General features: G+C 35.7%; 1 protein-coding gene across 1 annotated transcript in view; it reads right to left on the bottom strand.

Moving 5' to 3' along the window:
• LOC120416612 (ras-GEF domain-containing family member 1B) overlaps window positions 1-4,831 on the bottom strand; it is an 87,220-nt gene extending 82,389 nt beyond the window's left edge. The window contains exon 1 of the mRNA XM_039578411.2: window positions 4,101-4,831. The gene's annotated coding sequence lies outside the window, so the exon portion shown is untranslated. The remainder of the gene's footprint in view (window positions 1-4,100) is intronic.
• Window positions 4,832-23,921: the final 19,090 nt, after the last annotated feature.

The following is a 23,921-nucleotide window of genomic DNA, read 5'->3' as shown; positions in this document are numbered from 1 at the left end:
CCTTCGGACACCTAGTTTCGAGTAGGAATCTCGCAATCGAGAACGCCAAGGCAATGCTGTAGAGCGAATAATTTGATTTTTTGATTTAGATTTTGTTTTTATGTGTTGTGTTTTTACTAACATTCCTATATTTTGAGTTTTCAAAAGAAGAAGCAAAATGTAATGCATAAACATAAGAGGTTTGCTTGTAACCATAGCGAGTTATCATGATTCTTAAAAAAAGTTTTTTTTTTAAAGTTACTTTTTACATTTCTCTTTGTTTAGGTCAACTTTTTCAAAACTATTTCTCTGCAACTCTTCTTCTTTGTAGAACATTGTTACAATCTAAAAAATAACCCCTGCAAAATTACAAAAAACACGAAATTAGAGCAACACATGTCTCATGGTGAGAAACATTGGAAAGTGATAAACATTGAATAAAGAAGTTGATTAGCGAAAAAATTGTGCACTGTATTCCGCCGGGGAATTGAACCCCGTTCTATCTCATACCGTGAGAACGCATCACCGATCTGCCAACGGAACCAAACCACCGTGCTGAGAGGCGACCTCTTAGAACGTGATCTGTTTCTACTGGGTAATCGTATGACATTTGTTCCATGTCTCCGACGCAACCATAACACCAATTCTTTCGCTCTTCTATTATGTCAATTTCTCTCTCTTTCCAGTGGCTCTCCGAGATCCTTGTGGATCAAGTATATTTTTAGAAGCATTTGTGTCGTTGTTCATTAGGGTCATTGGGTGAATACTGAACACCTCGACCCAAATGCGACGTATAAACGCGGTTGCCTACTTGAACAATGACAACATTTGAGTGGATTAAAGCCACCGGCTTATTTTCGCAGTAATTTTGAGTTTTGACCCAGAAGGAGTCGAAATTCTTAAATGAAAAAATGGGGGCAAAAAACGGAGGGTAAAAGAAACTTGACTTGAATTTACATTTTCTTTGCAAAACTTGTTAAAAAACTTGTAAACTATTCAGAATATATGCGTATTGCTTAAAGGGTTACATTCATATAGAAAATCACAAATTTTCATATTACAGAAAATTCCTTAAATCCTAAATAAATAGCACTGACGATATAGAAAATATGAAAAACATAAAAATATCTTTAACTTTTTTTAAAATCAACTTTTTGAAAATCGGCCTTCGTCATGCACACACCGGTTAAATGAGTATTCACCAAAATGTTAAGCCGATTTGGTCAAAGCAGGGTTGGTATATCGTGGCACCCGTTTTTTGAAACTGCTTTCTTCAAATAGCTATATCTTGGCAATGATTCAACCAAATGTATTCAAATTTGTGAAAACAAAGAGACGAGTTCTTTGTATTCACAGTAATGCATTCTGCTAAAACGCTCAATCAAACCATAAGTATTCAAATTTGTTTTGTTAATAGATGAAAATGTATATTTTAATGCCCTGCAAAAAGATTTAAAAAAAATTAATGGGTTCTCATACCAACCTATGACATTTTTGACGATTTACATGTGTGTAACCCCTTAACGGTGCACATCAACCAGAGCTTTTTGCACCAAGATTTTTGTTACACACATTTTGAGAACGAGAACTATCGATTTTTTATTCATTTCCTTAAATACTGTCACAAAGTTATTTACATCACAGTTTGACTATTCTTATTAGATTCAGATCAGATTTTTGCATTATTGGGTCCGTAAGTTTTACCAATTTGGTATAAAAAGAAAGCAACTTCATTGATTTTAATTAAACAAGCTGCTCACCCCCTCCCACCCCCCTTCAAAGTTGGCCCGAAAAATCGAGGGGCAAAAAATTTTTTTTTTCAAAAAACTTTAAAATTTCAATAGAAATTTAAGTGCAATCAGCTGAAATCAATTAAAAATCCCCTTCGTTTAGTATGATTTTTGGCATGTTTGGGTTGATTAAAAAATCACCTGAATTTTTCAAAATTTTCGATGTTTAGTATCGTAAAAAGTCTTTTTTCGTAAAAAATTTTGTTTTCGTGAAAACTTACATTTTTTGAAAACTATTGATTGCATAATCGGCCTAAAGCAGGGGTGACCAAAGTATGGCCCGTGGGCCAAACGTGGCCCGCAAGGTGATTTTTAGTGGCCCGCGGACTTATTTTGAAATATCATGTAAAATGGTCCTTCGACAACCTAAAGTGATTTGAAAAAAATAAAATTTATGTCATGTTTTGATTCTGAATATTTTGTTGAAAAATCCATCTTATTGAAAATTTAATGTGAAATAATTTAATTTCTTCAAAATTTTCATCAATCATTTTTAGAAATAAGTTATAAAACGTTCAAATTTGGCTAAAGTATAAAATTGAAAAAAATGGCGAAAATATATGTATCTCATACTTATTTAAAAGTTAGAATTCACTATTTTCATACAGGCTGTTGAGGTCCATGCATGATGATTATGATGCACTTAGAAACCTTCCCCATCGGGATTCGAACTCATGACATTTGGATTATGAATCTAATTGACAAACATTTGATTTAGGCAGACCAAAATGTATAAAAATTTTATTGAACTTGGCTGAATGATTATTGAAAAATCCTTTTTAACAATTTTTCAAAGTTTGTTTCACCGCTTTTGAAATATGTTTTGCAAATAATAAATAGAATTTAAATGAAAATACAAGTGCATTAAAATGAATACCATTTAATTTCATTATATTTGTGAAATCACGATTGTCTTCAGCCAAAAAAATGTTCAACCACCTCTCGACTTTGACCAAACAATGGTATCGTAAACCGGGGTTGCATTGATAAGATATCAATTTATTTTTGGAATATTTTCCAAGTGTTTTTCTCAAGGTTATTATTTTTAAAACATGTACTACGGTGGCCACACAAGGACCATATTTTTGAAAAAAAGTCTTTTCAATAGTACTTTATAAATAGCTGCATTGAAATTTGTATTTTATATTCCGGGGAGAACATAGTTTTAATTTTTAAAATCAGATTTATGGTGTAAAATTTTTATTTTTCCGTGAAATTTACCATCGCTAAGGTTGCTTATATCATTTTTAAGAAAAAAAAAACAATGTTTATAGTTAGTTAACTTTGTTTATAAGCTTTTTAATTTAACACATAGAAATTTTAGGTATTATTGTTAAAAAGTCACTTATTTTACCAAAGAATCCGAAAATGCATTCTGTTTTCAGATTCGAAGTCACGTTCATTGAGAAAATCATGGCACTTTGAGAATATTCAAATAATGCTATTCATCGACCTTCATCAACTATTTAAACTTTTCAAAATTTTATGAAAACTTCTTCTTGAAATACTTTGAACACTTCTCTATCATGGTCAGTATGATTCCATAGCATTCCGTACGTATTTAATTTGTACTCTTCATGTTGCGGAAAAATCTCAAACATATCAAATTAACACCCGGCTTTCAAAGTCACCCCGTTTTACGGTATATGAACTTGTTACTAAAATATAAACAGCGGTCTAACCTAATTTCAATGTTTTTTGAGACATGCAAATTGCAATAAAAACCGTATGGATAAAATTTATTGAAAGATTTTGGTTTGGCCCGCAAGCTCATGAGAGCTTCAAATTTGGCCTGCCACTCAAAAACTTTGAGCACCCCTGGCCTAAAGACTACATAAATAGAAAAAACATCCAAGCCATGGTATCAAAATTGCAATACAAAAAGTATTGAAACCATAAGTATTAAAACAATCAAAGTGAAATCGATTCTTTTATAAGAAAGGACACATTTCCAGATTGTAACAACAATATGGGCAGTTTAGATCATATGTTTTCATGATGTAATGTAATTCTGCATATGAAAAGAAAAAGTAATTTATTTGGACATCAGTTTTGACTTACTTAAGGTTCAGTTTATTCCATTCAATGCGCCAACAGTCAATAACTCGAGCTACATTGAAACATTCTAACAAAACTTGCAATTTTAATAAGTATTCAATTCTAGCACTAATCCAGAGCCATATACGGCATACATCATCTGGATGGTCATTTGCATACGATCTCACCACCCATCTCACTGCACGTGTCAGCACAATGTGGCTCACATGTGTAACTGTGTTTGTGTACGTGTGTGTGTGTAATTACGAGTCATAAATTAAATTTTCTCATTACCGCAAATTATATATCCTTAACGGGTGCTGCTTCTATGCTGTCCGGTGAATAATCCTCTGGCATTTTCCTCTCACGGGTTTTCACGCTTATTTACGTTCTCTTTTCTACCTTGTAGGTTATGTTTTCCAAAAGATTATCACATACATACGCCCTCACATGAGCACACCGGTTTGCTTCCTTTTTTCTATAAGCTAACTTGCGTTGAAACCATTCAAAAACGTGGCAGCATCGTCGCTCTTCGTCAAACGCTAATGAACAAATTTTCCTCTTCTCACACTGCGAATTTTCCTCGCGTTTCCGCCTGCATAAACTAGTTTTCCAACTCACTGGGTTTGTATCCACATCATTTCCTCGCACGCGGCACCACCCCCAAATTGGCCACGTTTAATGATTGATCACGTTGCATTCGTGGCTCGGCACTCCAGCGATGCACAAACAGATTCATCATCATTTTTGACACTCGGCCACTCACACTCGAATGAGCTCTTAATCCAGTGCAAACAAGCTGCCACAACTGCTAATCCTAGAGAGAGAGAGGGGTATCCAACTTAATCCTTGTGTTAATCCTCAACCGCCAAAATCCTGAAACTGCAGCGAGAGCGCTATTTCCCGGAAGTCACGATTGTCCGATAGTCCGGGGGAGTGTCCCACCACCAACTCTCAAACGGTTAAAATCACACTACGATTGACGACGGGCTTCGACCACATCCGTCCTGATTGACCGTTCGCGAGCAACTAACCGTTGGAGGGCGGTGGAATGTTTATGAGGCATTCTACAAATGAAGAAGGACGATACACCGTAACTGGTTCATTAGGGATATCATGAATGAAACTGCTCGAATTTCAATACTTTTGAGAGAACAAGGGTGTTCATATGTAACATTACAATTCATTTTGTAGAGATACAAATGAACTGTCTGGTACTCTTAGATATATTGAAATTCGAGCAGTTTCATTCAAAAACCTCGCAGTGAACTCTTCACGGTATATCATTCATCGTCCTTGCGCTGTGGCGTAATTCATCGGTCCATGAGAGTGAACGTTAGAAAAGTCTCTCCTCTCTGGTAAATGGTACAGCCAATTGTTGCATCTCTTCTCTTTGGGAAATTGTGTAGAGTTTCTCGACTATCCCACCACCTTTATAAGTTGACGTGATATTGTCGTATGTTTTGATGATTGACCTTGAATAAACTAAAATTAGAGTACACAATGTAAACAACTACAAGCTCCTTTTGTTTGGCTGACCATTCTGTGCATTGTTCTAAAGTATGGTGGAATTAGGTTGCCCGGAGTTCAGAATTTTAATCAAAAATGTTTGCAGTAGACGTTCATTCAAGAGTGACAAAACGGCCTGTGACTTAAATTACCTTTGTAATTTTTGAAAAAATCTCTTTTTACGGGTTAAATCCCATTTTAAATTCAACTGCAAAGCACCAGCTCCTGTTACGTCGAATCAAGCTCATATTTAAGATTTAGGCTCAGTATGCCCACCGGAACAAACCCCTGAATGCTCGCCAAAAAATCTTTTTTGTTACATCCTAATATACAGCCTTGTCACGTCAAACAGGAAGTCTCCCAATCAAAAGTGCTCCGATTAGGCTCAAATTTGGCATGGGAGTTCGTTGGTCAAAATAATAAGACCCGTATTTTTTTGTTTGGCGATTAGGGTGCTCGTATCCGAAATAGGGTGGTCCAAAAAATAGCATTTTTCGTCGATTGTCGCAAAAAGCATGTTTTTAACTTGGTTTTATGACGCACCGCGCGCAAAAATGGGAAAATGACAAAAACGGTTAAAAAATAACTTCTTTCACTAAAACTGCGAAAACATGAAATTTTCGGCGATGACCTGACATGTTAGGGTTCCAAATTTTTCGTAATTGAAAGATGCAAATTAATTAGATGCTGTTCCCCTATAATTCGTTTTTTTTGTTTATTTCAGCAACCTTTGTGCATGCATTCCTTATGTCAATTGAAGCCATGTTCACGGAAAAAAAGTGTGCGAGAAATCGTGAATTTCGATTCATGAATTCGTGAATAATTTTGTGCATGATTTCGTGATACCTTTCATGATTTCATGAATTTTATTCATGAAATCGTGCATAAAAATGCACGAATTTATGAATTTAATTCATGGCAAAAATATTTTTACGAATATTCATGAATTTTCCTTCATGAAATCATGCATATCACTATTCATGATTTCATGACTGATTTTCATGAAGTCATGACTAAACTTCATGAATTCATGAAAAATATTCATGATTTTACGATTATTTATGCATGCGTAAATTTTACGTCGTAAAATTTTATTCGCGAATTTATGAATCATGTTTTTCATGATTTCATGAAAGTTTACATGTTTTCATGAATAAAATGCATGAATTCGTGCATAACATTCATGGGTTTATGAATTTTTATCCATGTTTATGACGAGTGATCTTGATCAATCAAGAACAGTTTCGTTCGAACTGTCATGTTTGTTATTCGCTTGCCAGTTCAGCCGCGTGTTTATTTGCCACGAAGTCAATCGCGTTGTGACTTGTCGCGTCCTGTTGTGTTTGCCGGTGAAAGTGACCGTGATTTGCGGACCCGGGATTTGGAGGTGCTGTCCACCGGAACCGGGAAAAGATCTACGGCCGTTCCGTTGGAAATGGCAACGGAGCCAAGGGCTAGCAGGAAGAGGACCGAGCTGCAGTAGGAGGACCGAGTGGCAGTAGGAGAATCGAGCGCGGGAGGAGGACCAGGCGGCAGGAGGAGGACCGAGCGGCAAGAGTAGGACCGATTGGCAGGAGGAGGAACGAGCGCGGGAGGAGGACCAGGCGGCAGGAGGAGGGCCGAGCGGCAGGAGGAGTAACAAGGTAAGAGATAGAACAGTTCCCGGTTTGTTTCGATTGTCGAATCAAGGGGAACATGGTCCATAAGACAGTTCCCGTGTTTTATCTCCGCGTGTGACAGTTTCTTGGTCGTGGACTCGTAGGGATCTCGGTTTTCTGTCAATTGCCGGAGCATTCTACACGTGTGACAGACAGTTTGTTTTGGTTTTGGAAACGAAAAAATCCCGTTTTTTATCGGTTCTCGTGGATGCGCTGAGTGACATTTCGGTGCTTTGTTTTGAGCTAGGAATGGGGACATAGGTAAAGTATGTTAATAATTTTAATGATTTTAATATTGTAAGCATATTATTTTAAAGTATTTAACATATTTAAAGTATTTGAAGATAATAACGTATTTTAATAATTTTCAGCATTTCAATTTTCTTAGGTACTTTAATTTTGTAAAGACTTTTAAGTTTTTTGAAATATTATTATTTTTAGGTATGTTAAGTATGCTAATGAATTTAGGAATTTTTATTTTAACAGGTATGTTAATATTGTGACTTTTAAAAGTATCTAGGTATTTCAAGTATTTTAAATATTTCAAGTGTTTAGAGTTTGTTGAGTGTTGAAATAATTTTAAGCATTTAATTTTTTCCAGGTATTTTAATATTGTAGGTATTAAAAATATTTTAAGTATTTGAAATATTTATTTTTTAAGTATATTCATTTGTTCAGGTATTTTAATATTAAATGTTTTTAAAGTTTTCACGTATTTCAAGTATTTGAAATAATTGAAGTGTTTAAAGTTTGTTAAGCTTTTAAATAATTTTAAGCAATTATTTTTTTATATGTATTTTAATATTTCAAGAACTTGAATTATTTAAAGTATTTTTAAGTTTTTAACATATTTAAAGTATTTAAAGAATTTTAATAATTTTAAGTATTTTCAGTATTTAAAGTATTTTAAGTATTTTAAGTATTTTAAGTATTTTAAGTATTTTAAGTATTTTAAGTATTTTAAGTATTTTAAGAATTTTAAGTATTTTAAGCATGAGCATGAGCATGAGCATGAGCATGAGAGACCACCCATGGTTGTCCTTCTCCGTTGCTGAACAGGACCATAATATTCTATCATCACAACCGGTCATACGCTTCAACGATGATGATATTTCCCTTATCAACAGCATGCATGAATGCGCTGAAAAGATAAAACATCACGATCATCAAAACTAGAGCCGTTGCCAATAGGAAACAGTTGTTGGCCACCAACGGCGCCCGCCATGTCAGTTTGTAGATCTCGAGGGGAGGGGACGGGAATGTTAGTTAGCACAGGCTGCTACCAAGGGTGGGTTCTATACGATATCCACATCCCCGCGTGTGCCGGAACACTACTTCTACTTGGAGTTTTGTTAGTGGGAAAGGGTAATAGCCAGGATTCATCATAGAGGATGATGATGTGGCCCAATAATCAATGAATTTCGTTTAATAGAGTGATGTATTATGTATTCTCAAGGCAAACAATCGGATGATGCGGATGAGACTGTTCCCGGTTATTTGGTGTTGAGTTTAGCATAAAAGATTCAATCTTAGACAGCCGGCTGCGGAAAGATAGAATCCAAATTTTGTGTAATTAAAAGGTGAAATATTATACTCAGCGTAACATATTTACGTAGAGTTGACCATAGACTATTAATACTTTTAATTTTTATAAGATGAACGACCAATTAATGATTACTGATGACTGATAAGTTATGATGTTATCTGAAGGGCTTGAACAATCGCGTTGAAACAAGATTTGTCACCGTGCTGTACGAGCTAAAATGGTAAAAGATAATTTCGCGGGAAACAAATGATCGAATATAATTTATATTTTGCAAACGCAAATTAGAACGAATCGTACCATGAAACAATTGCATATCATAGAGCAATGAAACACGACTATGACGTGTATCAAAAACATGACTAACGAGAAAGACGATCGCGATTTTCGAACTTTACATTGAATTTATACTGATACATATTTTATTTTAAAAATAAAAACAAGCGATCGGCTGTTTGGGGATGCACCTCGCCTAGTTATCAATTGATTTATTTTTCGTGGAATGCGAAATGTGATTTAATAGAAGAAAGAATTTTAAACTCAAACAGCCGACCGAACAAAAAATCTACCATTTATCTATCAATATATTTTGAAGGATATAACAGCTAAATTAAAAAAGCAAACTGGAGTTCATACAGCAAAAAAACTAAATAAAACCTATCATTTAAATCTCGTTACGACGCGCTCTCGTGCTGAACTGGCTGGAATCTTCTCATTCTTTTCACTTTCCCCCCTCTTTTCCTTCGCGCCGAAACGAAACCAAAGCAACCAGCCAAAAAGCTGAACTCGTTGCGACGCGCTCTCGTGCTGAACTGGCTTGAACCTTCTAATTTTTCACTTTCCCCCCTCTTTTCCTTCGCACCGAAACGAAACCAAAGCAACCAGCCAAAAAGCTGAACTCGTTGCGACGCGCTCTCGTGCTGAACTGGCTGGAATCTTCTCATTCTTTTCACTTTCCCCCCTCTTTTCCTTCGCGCCGAAACGAAACCAAAGCAACCAGCCAAAAAGCTGAACTCGTTGCGACGCGCTCTCGTGCTGAACTGGCTTGAATCTTCTCATTCTTTTCACTTTCCCCCCCTCTTTTCCTTCGCGCCGAAACGAAACCAAAGCAACCAGCCAAAAAGCTGAACTCGTTGCGACGCGCTCTCGTGCTGAACTGGCTTGAACCTTCTAATTTTTCACTTTCCCCCCTCTTTTCCTTCGCACCGAAACGAAACCAAAGCAACCAGCCAAAAAGCTGAACTCGTTGCGACGCGCTCTCGTGCTGAACTGGCTGGAATCTTCTCATTCTTTTCACTTTCCCCCCTCTTTTCCTTCGCGCCGAAACGAAACCAAAGCAACCAGCCAAAAAGCTGAACTCGTTGCGACGCGCTCTCGTGCTGAACTCATTTTAAGAATTTTAAGTATTTTAAGTATTTTAAGTATTTTAAGTATTTTAAGTATTTTAAGTATTTTATGTATTTTAAGTATTTTAAGTACTTTAAGTATTTTAAGTATTTTAAGTATTTTAAGTATTTTAAGTATTTTAAGTATTTTAAGTATTTTAAGTATTTTAAGTATTTTAAGTATTTCAAGTATTTAAAGTATTTAAAGTATTTAAAGTATTTTAAGTATTTAAAGTATTTAAAGTATTTAAAGTATTTAAAGTATTTAAAGTATTTAAAGTATTTAAAGTATTTAAAGTATTTAAAGTATTAAAAGTATTAAAAGTATTTAAAGTATTTAAAGTATTTAAAGTATTTAAAGTATTTAAAGTATTTAAAGTATTTAAAGTATTTAAAGTATTTAAAGTATTTAAAGTATTTAAAGTATTTAAAGTATTTAAAGCATTTAAAGTATTTAAAGTATTTAAAGTATTTAAAGTATTTAAAGTATTTAAAGTATTTAAAGTATTTAAAGTATTTAAAGTATTAAAAGTATTTAAAGTATTAAAAGTATTTAAAGTATTAAAAGTATTTAAAGTATTTAAAGTATTTAAAGTATTTAAAGTATTTAAAGTATTTAAAGTATTTAAAGTATTTAAAGTATTTAAAGTATTTAAAGTATTTAAAGTATTTAAAGTATATAAAGTATTTAAAGTATTTAAAGTATTTAAAGTATTTAAAGTATTTAAAGTATTTAAAGTTTTTAATGTATTTAAAGTATTTAAAGTATTTAAAGTATTTAAAGTATTTAAAGTATTTAAAGTATTTAAAGTATTTAAAGTATTTAAAGTATTTAAAGTATTTAAAGTATTTAAAGTATTTAAAGTATTTAAAGTATTTAAAGTATTAAAAGTATTTAAAGTATTTAAAGTATTTAAAGTATTTAAAGTATTTAAAGTATTTAAAGTATTTAAAGTATAAAAAGTATTTAAAGTATTTAAAGTATTTAAAGTATTTAAAGTATTGAAAGTGTTTTAAGTATTTTAAGTATTTTAAGTATTTTAAGTATTTAAAGTATTTAAAGTATTTTAAGTATTTTAAGTATTTTAAGTATTTTAAGTATTTTAAGTATTTTAAGTATTTTAATTATTTGAAGTATTTGAAGTATTTAAAGTATTTAAAGTATTTAAAGTATTTAAAGTATTTAAAGTATTTAAAGTATTTAAAGTATTTAAAGTATTTAAAGTATTAAAAGTATTTAAAGTATTTAAAGTATTTAAAGTATTTAAAGTATTGAAAGTATTTAAAGTATTTAAAGTATTTAAAGTATTTAAAGTATTTAAAGTATTTAAAGTATTTAAAGTATTTAAAGTATTAAAAGTATTTAAAGTATTTAAAGTATTTAAAGTATTAAAAGTATTTAAAGTATTTAAAGTATTTAAAGTATTTAAATTATTTAAAGTTTTTTATATATTTCAAGTGTTTTAAGTATTTCAAGTAATTTAAGTATTTTAAGTTTTTAAGTATATTAAGTATTTTTAAGTATTTTCAGTATTTTAAGTATTTTAAGTATTTTAAGTATTTTAAGTATTTTAAGTATTTTAAGTATTTTAAGTATTTTAAGTATTTTAAGTATTTTAAGTATTTTAATTTTTTTAAGTATTTTAAGTATTTTAAGTATTTTAAGTATTTTATGTATTTTAAGTATTTTAAGTATTTTAAGTATTTTAAGTTTTTTAAGTTTTTTAAGTATTTTAAGTATTTTAAGTATTTTAAGTATTTGAAGTATTTGAAGTATTTGAAGTATTTGAAGTATTTTAAGTATTTTAAGTATTTTAAGTATTTTAAGTATTTTAAGTATTTTAAGTATTTTAAGTATTTTAAGTATTTTAAGTATTTTAATTTTTTTAAGTATTTGAGGTATTTGAAGTTTTTTAAGTATTTTAAGTATTTTAATTTTTTTAAGTATTTTAAGTATTTTAAGTATTTTAAGCATTTTAATTTTTTATGTTTTTTAAGAATTTTAAGTATTTTAAGTATTTTAAGCTTCTTAAGTATTTTAAGTGTTTTAAGTATTTGAAGTATTTGAAGTTTTTTTAAGTATTTTAAGTATTTTATGTATTTTAAGAATTTTAAGTATTTTAAGTATTTTAAGTTTCTTAAGTATTTTATGTATTTTAGGTATTTGAAGTATTTTAAGTATTTTCAGTATTTGAAGTATTTGAAATATTTGAAGTATTTGAAGTATTTTAAGTATTCTAAGTATTTTAAGTATTTTAAGAATTTGAAGTATTTGAAGTATTTGAAGTATTTTAAGTTTTTTAAGTATTTTAAATATTTTAAGTATTTTAAGTATTTTAAGTTTTTTAAGTATTTTAAGTATTTTAAGTATTTCAAGTATTTTAGGTGTTTGAAGTATTTTAGGTATTTTAATTATTTTAAGTATTTGAGTAGTATTTTAAGTATTCTAAGTATTTTAATTACTTTAAGTAAAGAGTTTAAAACTCTATAATAAAGTATGCAAAAAAAGTATTTTAGGTATTTCAAGTATTTTAAGTTTTATGAGCATTTTAATTATTTTATGTGTTTTGCGTTTTTCAAATATTTTGAGTTTGTGAAGTATTTAATTTATTTTGCGTATTTTAAATAGTTTGAGTTTTTGAAGTTTTTTAAGATTTTTAATTTGTTGAGTATTTTAAGAATTTCGGTGTTGTTTTTAATTTTCAATTCAACTCTCTATGACTCTATTTGCGTCAAATTAAAGTGTTTGATCATCTGCATTTACAAAAATAAATCCTTTTATTGTAATTAATCACTTTATTGTAATTGGAGTTATTAATGAGACAAAAAAATTATGGCTTTATTATACGAATTATCGATTATTCTATTTTAGTACATCAGACAATCGAGTCTGGACTAGGAAGTGTGTGAGCCTCCGCCGCGTTCGGTTCGGTGTCCCCCGCGTCCGTTTTGTTTTGTAAATTTTGAAGGGATTTTTCGGTGTTTTGATAAGTGTTTTAGTTTTGTCGGTTCTGTTTCTCACGGGGAGCCGGAAGATCTATCGGTTCAGGGTGGCCTCCGCCGTAAAAACCCGGATTTTTCGGTTCCGTTGGTGCAATTTGATCGGCGTCGTTGGTGCAATAGTGTTGGTGTTGGCAGGAAAAGTGCCGCAGTTTTCAGTGTGTGTGAACGCGGTTGGATGATGATTGTCGGCACAAGCAAAGCCGGTTGGCTGAGTGTCTGCGCGCGGAGGGCAGGAGAGCGAGAGAGTGAGCGACGACTTTGCTCTTCTGTGTGTTGTCCCTCAGATCAGGGCTTTGGTCGCGGATGACCTGTGTACGTGTGCGTGCCTGTGTGACCACGCGGCCGGAGTTTTCGCGTGAAGGTTTGGAGGGAGAGAGAGGTGCCATTGATGCTGCTGTGTGCATCGTCGTCATCATCATCATCATCATCAGCACAAACAGCGCGTGTAGGCTGTCGGTGTGTTGGTGCTGCTTGCTGTTGGAGTGCGCGGTGAGTTCGCTCCATGTTGAGCACACAGTATAGAAAGAGAGAAGATTATGGGAGTGTTCTTATATTACGTAACGCAATTAGGGGAGAGGGGGTCTGAGTTCCTGTTACGCTCCATACAACGATTTTGGTTTGCGTTACGTAATAAAAGAACGCTCCATATGCTGCATGTTCGACTCACAATAGAGGAGAAAATCGTGACGTCAGAAATGAACTCAAATCACTCAAAGTTCATTTTGTGAGTGACTTTAACATTTTGGAATAGTTTGACAGCTACCTCGTTCCCAGGTTTTCTGTGGGAGAGAAAAGGAGGCGAATACTTTATGAAAATCATACCTGTCAAAATTCCTAGCCTCAAAATTTTGTCGCGAGTTGCTTTTCTCCTCTATAGGAACGGAAACATGAACTTTTTAGGTTTATTTTATTTATTTTATTGTTGATTGGATATTTTTGACGTAACATAGTTTGGTTTATTTATTTTATTAGTTTAGTTTGGTATCAAATGACAGAAATTAGCCTGACTTAACGCGAATTTTGAAGTTAAAATGAGACCAACCAAAATTATTTTCACACAAGTTTCAATTATGTTTCACTCTTTCCACAGCCGGCTGTCTAAGACTGAATCGAATCAACAATATTTTAATACCTTGATAGAAACTTTCCCAACTGTTACAGTTTACACTAGCCGATTCTCACAGATGCCGACGCTTAAAACTTAGGGACGACTTTCCATTGTTATTGTATTCATTTGAAAATATTAAATATGCTGATTAATCCCATGACACAAAATAAATTTAATGTTAACTAAGTATGCTTTTTCAATCGGTCGTTTTAATTTTACTTCTAACTCTTACATTTAAATAAAACAAATAAATAAATAATTAAGATCTACTCCGCATCGCTGTAAGAGTTTAAAATCAAGATTCAAATGATGCGATAAATCATTTTTAACCTCGTATTTCGCTTAAACACATAAAAATTTAAAAGAAAATATAAACTTCTCTTTACTCTTACAGTTGGTAGCTTGAGTTTAACAGCAGACAAGTTAAAACTGTGTTTAATCAGCATTGCTTTCACCAGAGAAAATTGTTGGTTTTGTAATACTACAGTCAATTTAATCATGCACGGCTTCGTCGCGTTGCTTCTGCCGTGGTTTTAAATATGAAAAATATAAATCATGCATCTTTTACACTATACAGTCACAAGTATACGTTTAATACAAAAAAAACTAACTCTATTTGATTCACCCGCAATACCTTTCGGGGTATATCCTAGGGTTCTACCTCTCCTACTAACATTGAGTCCAAAACCTCCCTACAAACATCTATACCACTAAGGTGACGTAGGGGTCCCTGCGCACTTTAGATAGGTGTTTACTAACATTCCTTCATTTCCCCGAGGATAGCTTGGACCCGGCGTGGACCCCCTTATGCCCTGGGCTGTATTACACACTCATCAAAAGATGAAGACATGGTATCTCCCGTGTTGGATTATTGTTCCGGATGAGGGTCTAACACAACCAGACCAAACAGTGGGATAAGCGTTGTGGAGCCTTCCGGTGGTGGGGCGTCCTCCAAATGCTAATGCTAATGCTAATGCTAATCAGACAATCGAGTCTGGACTATACAAGAAATCTCTTTGGTCTTTTTGTATTTAATTTAAGTTTTCGTTGTATTTTTGTATAGTAACGATCGGTACCCAATTAACGTTTCCGAAATGCTCATGTCAAGTTTTTGAATGTTGGTTTTACTAAATTTATGATTGTATTTTTAATTTATTTAAAGCATTTTTGAACATCACATAATTGGGACCTTTGTAAATTCAGAATTCTTCCGCAGTGACCGGTAATCGGTTCCAAGGTGGCCAGATGGAGCCAGAGTACATTGGCATCACATAAAATGGCCAAAGATTTGAATTTCATGAATTTTGATATGTCACAAGACAGGGTTCCTTGCACATTCCGAAATGTCCCCAGTGACCACCGGTAACCGGTGACCGGTTCCAAAGTGGCCAAGTGGGGCCAGAGTGCATTGGCATCACATACAATGGCCACAGTTTTAAATTTCATGAATTTTGATATGTCACAAGACAGGGTTCCTTGCACATTCCGAAATGTCCCCAGTGACCACCGGTAACCGGTGACCGGTTCCAAAGTGGCCAGGTGGGGCCAGATTACATTGGCATCACATAAAATGGCCACAGTTTTAAATTTCATGAATTTTGATATGTCACAAGACAGGGTTCCTTGCACATTCCGAAATGTCCCCAGTGACCACCAGTAATCGGTGACCGGTTCCAAAGTGGCCAGGTGGGGCTAGATTACATTGGCATCACATAAAATGGCCAAAGATTTGAATTTCATGAATTTTGATATGTCACAAGACAGGGTTCCTTGCACATTCCGAAATGTCCCCAGTGACCACCGGTAATCGGTGACCGGTTCCAAAGTGGCCAGGTGGGGCCAGATTACATTGGCATCACATAAAATGGCCACAGTTTTAAATTTCATGAATTTTGATATGTCACAAGACAGGGTTCCTTGCACATTCCGAAATGTCCCCAGTGACCACCGGTAATCGGTGACCGGTTCCAAAGTGGCCAGGTGGGGCCAGATTACATTGGCATCACATAAAATGGCCAAAGATTTGAATTTCATGAATTTTGATATGTCACAAGACAGGGTTCCTTGCACATTCCGAAATGTCCCCAGTAACCACCGGTAACCGGTGACCGGTTCCAAAGTGGCCAAGTGGGGCCAGAGTGCATTGGCATCACATACAATGGGCACAGTTTTAAATTTAATGAATTTTGATATGTCACAAGACAGGGTTCCTTGCACATTCCGAAATGTCCCCAGTGACCACCGGTAACCGGTGACCGGTTCCAAAGTGGCCAGGTGGGGCCAGATTACATTGGCATCACATAAAATGGCCAAAGATTTGAATTTCATGAATTTTGATATGTCACAAGACAGGGTTCCTTGCACATTCCGAAATGTCCCCAGTGACCACCGGTAATCGGTGACCGGTTCCAAAGTGGCCAGGTGGGGCCAGATTACATTGGCATCACATAAAATGGCCACAGTTTTAAATTTCATGAATTTTTATATGTCACAAGACAGGGTTCCTTGCACATTCCGAAATGTCCCCAGTGACCACCGGTAATCGGTGACCGGTTCCAAAGTGGCCAGGTGGGGCCAGATTACATTGGCATCACATAAAATGGCCAAAGATTTGAATTTCATGAATTTTGATATGTCACAAGACAGGGTTCCTTGCACATTCCGAAATGTCCCCAGTGACCACCGGTAATCGGTGACCGGTTCCAAAGTGGCCAGGTGGGGCCAGATTACATTGGCATCACATAAAATGGCCACAGTTTTAAATTTCATGAATTTTGATATGTCACAAGACAGGGTTCCTTGCACATTCCGAAATGTCCCCAGTGACCACCGGTAACCGGTGACCGGTTCCAAAGTGGCCAGGTGGGGCCAGAGTACATTGGCATCACATAAAATGTCCTCCGTTTTTTTTTTTTAACAAAACAGGCTCCCTTGTCAATTCCGATATGTGCCCCCAGTGGCACGATATGGTAAATGTACAGAAAAAGTAATCCGGAAATTGTGAAAATCGTACCATGAAATCGTGAATATTACGAGTTTTACTTTACGATTATTTGAACTATGCATATAGGGCACGAATAAACCAGGAGCCGTGAATAAATATGCATGATTAGACATGCCCGAATGCACTCGTAAACGTGAATTAAATTCATGATTTCATAAAAAAAAATCACGAATTCATGAAATTTATGCATGATTTCATGAAGTTTATACATGATATCACGAATTTTATTTACGCCTGCCAAAAATAATCATAAAACATATTCCAGAACTCATGAATTTTGTGCACGAATTCATGCATAAAAATTTATGATTTCATGAATTTTATGCATGAAATCATGACTTTTTATTCACGAGGTATATTTTTTTGACCGTAATCATGCATTTTTAATCATGAAATCGTGAATATTTTTCACGACTGCATGCATCTATTTCATGAAATCATGAACATTATTCACGTTTACGAGTGAAATCGGTCATGGAAAGTCATGCATATTTATTCACGATTCCTGGATAATTCGTGCCCATTATGCATAGTTCAAAAATTCGTAAAGCAAAAATCGCGATATTCACGATTTCATGGTACGATTTGCATGATTTCCGGAACACTTTTTTTTCCGTGTTGCATCATTAGTTTTTCCATTCCATAGGCTTCATACAATTTTGCGGGCTGGTCATACAAAATGGGCATGTGAATATTCAAAAATCTCGATCGATTAGGTGTCTTGGGCGAAGTTGTAGGTTAGGATTTATCGACATAAACTGTGAAAAATATTTGCAACGGCCTTATGGTTTTTGGAAAGTATCGAAAAAAAAAATCCAAAAATCCTTTTTAGATGTATTGCATTTGGTACAAAAAGTGTTTTGTGTAAATTTTAGATAATATGCACTGATTTCGAGTTGTAAACATGAATAAATTTTCAGAAATAATGTCTTTCATATTTTTTTAAAAATGTGTCCATCCTCGTAAAATAAAAAAAAATGTTTGAAAAGCTAAAATAATTTTCTACACTTTTATTGTTTAGAAATTTTTGATCAGACATTTTGTTACAGGGACATGGCCTTATTAAAAATTGAAAACCGTGTGAAATATTTTCAACCCCTTGAAAAAATATTTTAGATATTTATAATCACAATTTACATTTCAAAAAGGCTTAAATAGAATTATTTCGTGCTTTTGAAATGTAAGTCATGATTCTTATAAACTCAAAATATTTTTTTTAGAAGGTTAAGAAAAGTTTACCTCATACACCTCCGTGTACGCACGAGAGCAAGCAGCAGTCAAGTGCTCAGTGCTCCATCGTTTTTTCGATTTTTTTCGCCGTAGTTTACCGTGATTAGCCGCAAGTTTGCTCCACCAGCATGCCAAGGGCCGGCCGTGGCCGTGGCAGTTCGAGTGCGGCCTCGAAAAACCCGCGAAGTTCGTCTACCGACCGTGTGCAAAAAGGTAAACAAAACAACGCCGTGTCACCATCGCGCAGAGGAGAGTGAGCGCAGAAGTAATCGACAAAAAGTTACTTCATCCCGGATATGTTCCAAGATCACCTGTGCGGACCCGTTCAGGTACTTCCGGTGCCACGACCAGTGGCACATCGACATCCGCCAACATTCCCATCAGGAACGAGTTCCAGATGCTGAGCGACGACGAAGAAAACAACAACAACAACACCGACGGTAGCAGCACTACCGACGACGACGACGACGATGATGGTCGTGCACGGAAAAAAGTGCCGACGTCAAAAAAGAACAATTCTCCAACGGAACGAAGACCACCTCCAATTTTTGTTTTGGACACGTTGGCGGACGATGTTGACGAGTTGCTGGAAGGCCTCGGATATTGTCTGAAAATCGGTAAGTCGGCAGTGCAAGTGATCACACTGAACAGAAAAGATTTCGACCTGGTGCTTGAAGAACTGAAGCGTAGCAACTTCAACTTCTACACATACGACCCAGAGAAGCCCCCTGTTAAGGTCGTCTTGCAGGGTTACCAAGACCGTCCGATCGCCGACCTGAAGCGACACCTCTCGAACGCCGGAATAAAGCCACGGGAGATAAAAGTGCTCTCGCGAAAGACAACAGTCACGGGTACTGCATACCCTGTACCTGTTGTACTTCGACCGCGGCACCGTCAAGATCCAAGATCTGCGGCGGACTAAGACGTTGGACGGTTTTTGGGTAAACTGGCGGTTTTACACCAAGAACCCGACGGACGTAGCGCAATTCGGGCACGGCTCGCGGAACTGCAACCTCCGGCCCCGCTGCGTGAAGTGCGGTGAGTCACACCTCTCGGAGGCGTGCGCACTGCCACGAAAGGCGGACTTGGGGGAAAACGCAGAACAAACTAAGCCGCGCGTAAAGTGCGCGAACTGTGACGGCAACCATACCGATAACTACCGCGGATGCGTCGCGCGCAAGGCCTACCTCGAGGAGCAGGAAGAGAGGAAGAAGAAAGCAGCAGCGTCCCACTCTCCTCAGCAAAGTACGAGCGCAGCCGTTCCTGCAGTTGGGCAGCGTACGGTTCCAGCGGACAACCAAGCGATTCCTCCTGGATGGGGGCGTTCGTTTGCCAGCGTGGTCGCTGCCGGTAGCGGCGATGTGGACCAGCAAGGAGTCACCGGGGAAGATTTCTTTACCCTGCCGGAGTTCTTTGCTCTCGCGGGGGAGATGATGACACGGTTTCGGAGCTGCCGTAACAAGGTGGAGAACGCCAAGGCAATGCTGTAAAGCGAATAATTTGATTTGATTTTTGATAAAAGTGCTACTTTGCATATCAAATTATTCAAGTGTATTACAGTTTCATTCCATACAACTTATTGTTCATAAGTATGAGCACTTTCTTCTTTAATTAGCAAATTTCCACAACGGTTGCGCTGCACAAATAATTATGCATGAGGAAAGTTACACAAGAGATTATAATGACAAATATTCAACAGCAATGTTTCACGGTTCACGGTGGGTAACGTTTCACAACAACCAGTGTATACTCAACAGCACACAGGATTCATTGATGTATGAAATATGCGCCATCGTCTTCACCGAGCCACTTGCAGAACTAGCAGCAACTTAAATTTGTTGGGCGCCTGCTAGTACATGTTTAGAGTCTGAAACTGGAAAGATTGTAGAACTGTCTTCAGAAATCAAGGTTCTTTGCTTACTCGATGTGTGTTTTCTTTTTATTTTTTAAAGCTATGGCCGTAGCTTAGGGACACCAATGCTTCTAGTACTCTTCAAGGAAAACAGGCAATCACATATTTAAATATTCATTATTTGCATATCGCAAAGATAAAGCACTAGAAGCAAGCAAAAGAAATTTAATAGCAGTTGGCCACCATTGCTAGTACCTACCAACCACTAGTGTCTTCCTTTTTTATCTACAAGGACTTCGCCGCCCTGGGCACCCAAGTGTATGAAAGTATGACACGGAGCGACGGCGCCGAAAACCCATATTTACACAAAGAAGTTGGATACATCCAACTCAAACGAATACACTTTCCTCCGATCCATTTCAAATTCCGCGGGGACAATAAAACGCCACCGTCATCAAACCAATATCTGCCTCGTCACACTTGCACGTCCGGAATGATCGGAGCCGCTGTCCGGCGGGGCAAAAAGATGGACAACACAGGCAGCAGGAGCGCATATCCGCGTTAATTGTCCGTCGTCGGTTTATTGGCGGTCGGTTCCGATGTCACGGATTCCCAAAAGGGGGATTTCATGACGATTGAGGCTCCGGGACTTTGGTCGTTTGAAATTGGTGCTAGCTGGGGTATGATACGACAATTTGCACAATCTGAGCAGTTTGTAGATGTTGGAAATGATGGACGGAAAATGTTTTTTTTTATAATTTCTTTTTTTTCTACAAAAGCAGCAAGTTCTCAAAATTTAGCTTGAAAAGTAAGCAAAATAAAAAACATCACGCAAAAACGCAGCTTAACTTCCAATTCATTGAAGGTTGTAGATAAAATCTATCGTCTCTAGCTTGAGTGCCGCTTTTTGTCTATATACTCAAAGCTCGTTTCAATCATGGAGGGTGTTTCGTGGAAATTGTCACGAGCCAGCTTGCAAACGTAGGATTATGAAGGGATCAATCCATTTATTGGAAAAAATACTGAGCTCTGCTCAAGATGATGGTGCTAGTCCACATGCGGTACCAGCTTTTGATTATGACGTTGCTGGAGGGAGCGAATGAGATTGATTTGGGAAGTCCTACTACGAAGGAGGGCCGCTGCTTGAAATATTTGATGGTTCTTCGTGGGTTTATTTTCTGATCAATTTGGTTTTGGTGGAAATTCTTCTGCGTTTCCGATTTTATGAAGACAACACAAAAAATGCATATTTTTGTATTATTGTCTTTTGAAATTATGCTGCAAAGGTTTTTTAAGAGTCTGTTTTATTGCAATTAGGTAAACTTGACTATCATATGACAAAAAAAAAAAAAAAAAAACCGGAATTATTAATTGCTACCGTATTATTAAACCTGTTGTTTCATTTGCACAGTGATCCGTTTGCTGAACCGAGTTTTTAATTACTAATGGTCACCAATAATTGGATTGCGGGGGAAAGTATTGATTGCAGAAACGTAGCCATGAACGCAGATGCTTTCAAATTAGCTGGCTAGTTTTATTATTATTTTTTAAATTGTGCCAAATTAATGTTAACATTAATTTTTCCCCCCAAGCTAGTAATTGACCCCAACAATTTTACGGACATCACATCGCTTATTGAAAACGAATCGTATTTCATTCGCTATCATACGCTAATAAATTATGATCGGGCGGGAAGGGGCCGGACCACGCGTTTATGATTGATGAATAAATTATCACCTGGATTAATTTGAATTTCCTGCCGCCGTTTATTTTGTTTGCGTAACGATTTAATTACACTCATAATTATAATTCCACACCCGGCCTGGAAAATTGCGTCAATAGAGTTAATCTGGTGGAAAAAAATCCCACCTTTTCAACTTAATAGTGTTGGATTGTTGATATGTATGCGAAGTAGTGATTAGGGTAATTATTTAACTAAGCTAATAAAAAGTTTCAATTTCTAAATGGTCACAATTGATACTGTGCAGAAATACACAAAAAGCTAAGTTTTTGCTAAACATGATATTTTTAAGCTTAAAAATTGTGCAAACCAAGCATAACCATAATTTGAATGACAAGAAAAAATCAAACCAAGTTCAAAGCTCATCTCCTGCTACCTAAACCGCTTCTTGTCCTATCGCTCACGCGGTCAATCTGATGGAAATCATCCTGCCATGGCGGGACCATTTCCGGCCATCCGTACACGCTCGGTTGATAATCCACCATGAAAAGAGCAGAAAAGCAAATTTAATCTCGTTTGGTGGCTTGATTCAGGCTTTTGTGTGGTCTGAAAGCCGCCCAGTGGGAGGCATCCCTTGGATCGGATCAGACCGTTATCGAACCAGACCACCAGAGGATGCTGGCAACCTTATTATAATGTAAAGCCCTCTTTTTCGCGTCATGTCAAAAGTAACCGTGAATTGTGGGCTCCTTGAGGTGGGTACCAGTTCCACTTTGGTGGCATCACTCAACGACGTCACTGTCAATCAAGTGGATAGGACGGCTGAAAGAGGTTGCGTTGTCTTGGAAAATTGTTTTCACGCATCGCTTTCATTGTAAATCGACATTAGTGGCTTTCGAGAAAGCACTTTTTTCACACTCAATTGAAAAATCCTTAAATTACTCACTCGGGAAGTCTATGAAAGTCGTTTTAAAAATAAAATCAAACACAATATGATGAAACAGAATTAAGTCCAAATATGCCCTTTTTCACTGAGTAGACAGAAACACGACAGAGACACAGCCGGATGGTTAGCATTCTAATAGCAAAAGAGAAGTGCAAATTCCCTGAGGTAGGATGAGGATCGTCACCTTTGTGCTTTTTCTTCACTGCAAATGGAAAAATCTGTCGGGGTTGAAAGTTGTCAAACGTGTCACAGGATGACAGAACCGAGGAGTTTTTCGTAGGGTGGTTCTAACTTAATCGTTGAATAAATTGACAAATTACCGAAAATCAGTTGTAAAAAATCAAACAATACAATATACCCATTTGAAATAGTTTTTTTTTTCGGTAAGTTGTGCCTGAGTTCTTTGGGTTTCCCTTTGTGATTGGGGTAAAAACTCAAAATTTATTGGGGAAAGTTTTTTTTATAAACAATGTATACTTACTACTTCCTGCTAATTTGACATGCAATTGTTCTAAACATTTCCTCTAGGGAGACTCGATCCCTTCATTTTTACAATCATTAACCACTCTCAAGTTTAATTGCTCGTTTCATTTTTTCGTTACGGATTCTTTTATCATTGTTAAAGATGAATTACCATTTTAATTTTTTTTGTATATAAAAATAGTCAGCGTTTGTAAACATACTCAAATTTGAGCTAAATATTAATATTTTGAGATTTAAAAAAATCCCATGTTAAAATGGATAAATTTAGAACACCATCGTTCAGGTTATATGTGAAATTGCTTTTACTACAGGGGTGCATTTTTACTATTAATATCCCCACGCTCAGTTAGATCTGTTAGGAATATTTAAAAAGCTATTTTTTGTGATTTTATAGCGAATTTAACTTCAGTGAGGAGGCAAAAACAATTTAAAATAAAAAAAATAAATAATTGATTGATACTTCAGTAGTTGATAGTAAATTGAACATTGTTGCAAAAATATTGCGAACGGAATGCCTGAAACATTCGACAGGAAAATTAATTGAATTTGAAAGCAGGAAACAACCAATCACCGCATGAAAACGATCAGAATACACATTTTGTCAACGTTGACAGCATCCGAGATTTAATTCATTAAAAAAACAGACGGTTTGCAATACTAGACACAATTCTATTTCTCAAAACTCTTTGTTTCCCAACTGCGTTGGAGTACTG

The sequence above is a fragment of the Culex pipiens genome, chromosome 2 (genome assembly GCF_016801865.2).
Source record: "Culex pipiens pallens isolate TS chromosome 2, TS_CPP_V2, whole genome shotgun sequence".
NCBI lineage: Eukaryota > Metazoa > Arthropoda > Insecta > Diptera > Culicidae > Culex > Culex pipiens.
This window is presented reverse-complemented; position numbering and strand designations above follow the sequence as displayed.